Source organism: Belonocnema kinseyi, chromosome 7 (genome assembly GCF_010883055.1).
Source record: "Belonocnema kinseyi isolate 2016_QV_RU_SX_M_011 chromosome 7, B_treatae_v1, whole genome shotgun sequence".
NCBI classification, from domain to species: domain Eukaryota; kingdom Metazoa; phylum Arthropoda; class Insecta; order Hymenoptera; family Cynipidae; genus Belonocnema; species Belonocnema kinseyi.
Window position 1 is genome coordinate 94297057 of NC_046663.1, and position 4348 is coordinate 94301404.

General features: G+C 25.1%; 1 protein-coding gene across 1 annotated transcript in view; it reads right to left on the bottom strand.

Moving 5' to 3' along the window:
• LOC117176192 (putative fatty acyl-CoA reductase CG8306) overlaps window positions 1–4348 on the bottom strand; it is a 28382-nt gene that overhangs the window by 4480 nt on the left and 19554 nt on the right. The gene's annotated exons all lie outside the window — the stretch shown is intronic.

Genomic DNA, 4348 nt, shown 5'->3' on the forward strand with positions numbered 1-4348 from the left:
TTGTGAAAAATATTAAATACCGGCTGCACGGGACATGTTTGAACACGTGGGGTGAATAACACACGTTGTGCCATTTTCGTAATAAAAAGGAGTTGTACCCGTTAAGGATTAAATAAACGTGCCCAAAATCTTCAGAAAGGTTTAAGAAATATTTGACAAATATCTACTTTTCCAAATTAATATTTATTAATTTATTATGTTAAACTCTGCACTAAATTTTCGATAGTAAGTTACGAAAAAGGTAACATCCTTACCAGCACTCAGGAGGATATTATTATTATATATTATTGTTTATTATTATTATATCATATATTCCTCTAAGCAACGTAAACACGTTACTTGCAGATTTCTATACGAATTGAAATTAGACCGAGTGACTGCAGCCCTGCATACACGATAGCCAGGGTGTGGCATATTACAGGCTCAAAAAAGCAGTTAATTTTCAATTACAAAATAAACAAGAATATTTTCCGAAAAAGCTTGCGCTACTGGCCGCCACAATTGCCAAGTAACAAGTCAACCCAGCAACCCGAGTCGTTTTAACAGCTTTAAGGATTTTAAACTAAATTTACAAATTGAAAACTAAAAATATATGTAATTAAAATCAGAATAAATCAAAATTTAAACTCCTAATTTAATTTTTTGATTTTCTCGATATTTTTTTAATTCAATTAAAAAAAAGTTTTGATTTTTAAACAATTAGATCATTTAGATTATAAACTTTTGTTACTCAGATGTCCGGTTTTAAAATTCCAGAAATTTCAAGTTTTATTTTGAAAAAATCCAGTCAGTTCTATTCAATTTCAACACATTCTACTGGTCGCAGACTAATTTACCAAAAATTTCTCTTAAAACTATTTATAAATGCATATGTTATGAGCTTTTCAATCAATATGTTGATTTTACTTTTATTGGTAAAAAAATTTATACGTAAAATATAAAATGCGCCGTAAAATTTGAACTATGTAATAGGTGCGACTAAAATATTCAATGAATTTCCTAGGTAATTTAAAGTTCGATAAATTGAATGCGTTCAAAATTAGGGAAACTTTTAAAAGAACAGTTAAAAATTGAATTTTTTTAAATTAAACGTTCCAAATAGAAAAATGTATATTATTAAGTAGTTGAAGTTGAAGAATCTTAAATATTAGGTGCCCCAACTGAAAGAATTTTGATAATAAGCCTGTTTAAAAAGAAATATTAAAAAAAGGTTACAATAATATAGTGGACATTAAATATTTGAATTTTGAAACCATTCGCAATTAAAAAAAAATTGATTAAAATCCTCTAACAATAAAAAAATTTGAATGAAAAAACGTTAAAATATAATTGTTCAAGATCTAAAATTTTCAACTGTATCTTGTCGTTTAAAAAATAAAATAATCCTTTTAACTCTGAATTGCTCAGGATTTACATAATTTCTAGCAATTGGGAATAAACATGTAAAAAAATAAATGTTTAAAACAAAACAATCTCTGTTTGAAAGCTTTCGAAATTAAATAATTTTAAATCGGAATCATCTGAAAATGCGTTTAAATTGAGGAATTAAGATTAAATTACAGATTAGTAAATGAAATAATGCAATTTTTCAATATTAAGAGTCGGCTCGGCCACTAACGATTTTGAAAAACTCTACTTTCTGAGTTGATAAATCAATAACTGTGACCTTTGTCCCATATTTTTACTTTAAAAATAGAGTCTTAAATCTCTCATTAGTTTAAAAGAAAAGAAAATCTTCATGCCAGTAAGCAAGTGCATTTTGTGAAATATGGGCCAAACTTATTATCCAATATTTTCACAAATATCTGTACAAGAATGACTATTAGCAAAACCTCCTACCCCCTATTAAGCATTTAATTATTATTAATTAAAGAGTAAAATGTAATAATAGACTTAAGGAATATCTCAAATATAAGAATAACATTTTGTAAATGAAATTGTTTTGGGTGTTATAAAAGTGTTATGGATAAAAATAAAAAAATGAACAATACCGTTTCCCGATTAAAAAATTGTTTAAATCTACTAGCATTGAAATATAAATTTTATTATTTAACATTAAAAGAATGAAGTTAAAATCAAAGTATCCTACTTGATCTTGCTTAACACTATTTTGATCATAATTAGGGTTAGGAATAATGGAAAAAAGTGATAAATAATGATATGCCCTATTTATGTACTTTTAATATAATCTATGTATATAAATGATATATTATATATCAAATAATAAATTATTTCTACCTCTAATTCCCTTCCCCCATCCGAAATTTTATGTCTTGATACGAAAGATAATAGATACATCACTGTAGAAAATACTGATTATTTTGACTTCCAAAATGTTATTCTCAAATTTGAGATATTAATTTATTTTATTATTAAGATTTACTAGTTAATATAATAAATAAATCTAATGATATACTTACCCGATAGACAACTCTTGAAAAAATAAGATGTTTTTGATTTGCAATTATAGAGTTGATTTATTTTCTGGGGTTTGTTTCTCGATTGAATCATTAGGAAATTGAAATCGAAATCATCGAAGAAAATATTTTTTTTTCCTAACATATTATCACACGAAGCGCCACATCGAGTTGAAAATTTTAGAGAATAAATAAGAAGCACTAGATAAAGGTGAGTCTGGTCCTAAATTTAAATAAATATAAAAAGTTTTTTTTGTAATTAATTTTTTTTCTTTTTTTCATAATTATAAAAATTTAGGACCAGACCCACCTTTCTCAGTGCTTATTATTATTATCCCAAATTTTCAACTCGATTTCGTGCTTCGTGTGAAATAAGTTAGGAAGTCTTGTTTTCTAATCAATTAGATTGCTGTTTCTGATTCTTGAAAAATGAGTCAAAGCTTTATAAAAAAAAAGGGGGACAAGAATTAGAATTCCACGGTTTCTACCCTACCTTGGAAAACCTGGAATTACCAAGGAATTTTTATACGTCTGGAAAAACCTGACAATGTCATGGAACTTTTTTTGAAGTCAGGGAATTTGTTCGAGAGCATGTTTTATTTTTTAATTGAAATATTAAAATGGATAATAATGATTCTTCTTTTGTAAAACTAGCTTTATATTACTGTATACAACTATTTTGTTACAAATTTTTGTATTAAATCAGTTTTTTAAATGAAAATTCAACTATTCCGTTTTTTGTTGAAAATTTATGTATTTTGTTGAAAATTCGTTCTTTCTGTTGAATTTCATTGTTTTTTTTTTTATTAAAAATTGAAATCATCTGTGGTTGAAATATCGACGGATACATTTATCGTTCCGAATTCGTCTTGTTTTTAATGAAGATTTAAGTATTTATTTGAGATGTCCTTGTTTGAAAAATGAGCTATTTTGTTCAAAATTCGTTTTTTTGTTGGCTGAAAATTAATTTTCTTGAAAATTTGTTTTTTGTTGAAAATTAAGTCTTTTGAAACGTCTTCTTTAGAAAAATGAATCTTCCGTTCCATTTTAGTTTAGAATTCAACTATTTGTTTGAAAATTTGTCTTTTTGTATTTGACAATGCAAATATTTCGTTGAAAATTCATGTCTTTTATTGAAAATCTTCTTTGTGGTCGAAAATTCATCTTTTTGGTTAAAAATAAGACTACTGAGTTCAAAAGTGAACTTTTCTGGTCAAAAATGCATCTTTTTATTGAAAATTCATTTATTCCAGGTGAATTTTCATAATTTTAGTTGCAAATTCATTAGTTTTGTTGGAAACTCAAGTATTTGGTTGAAAATCGGTATTTTTTAAGTTGAAAATTCAACGTTTTTGTTAAAAATACATATATTTTCTTCAAAAATTCTCTTTCTTGGTAGAAAATTAATCTTCCTATTCGAAAATTAATCGTCTTATTTGAAAATTGATTTTTTTCGTTAAAAAATTCAAGTATTTCCATTAAATATTGATAATTTTAGTAATTAATTGTTATTTTTGGAAAAAATCAAAACAAATAAATATGTTTATTTTTGTGTGTGGAAAAATAATTATTTAACCTAAAATTTAAATATTCCATTTTTGATTTGAAACCTGACATTTTTTAGTTAAAATTTCAGTTATTTTTTTGAAAATTTAAAGTTCTACTTGATAATTTAGGAATTTGAGGCCGTTTAAATTGAATTTAATATAGTACCCACATTATTTTATCTAAATAATTATGCATAATATTTTAAGTATAAGTAGTTAAAATAAAAATTAGTTTGAATTATTATTCAAATTCATGGACTATTGTAGACAAATCCAAGAAATGATTAATTATATTTTCAGTATTATTTAATTAATAAATCGATCGTGCTGAAATATTTAAGAATATCTTGTACTATTAATTAAATTCCTAGAAACTAGAAAAGA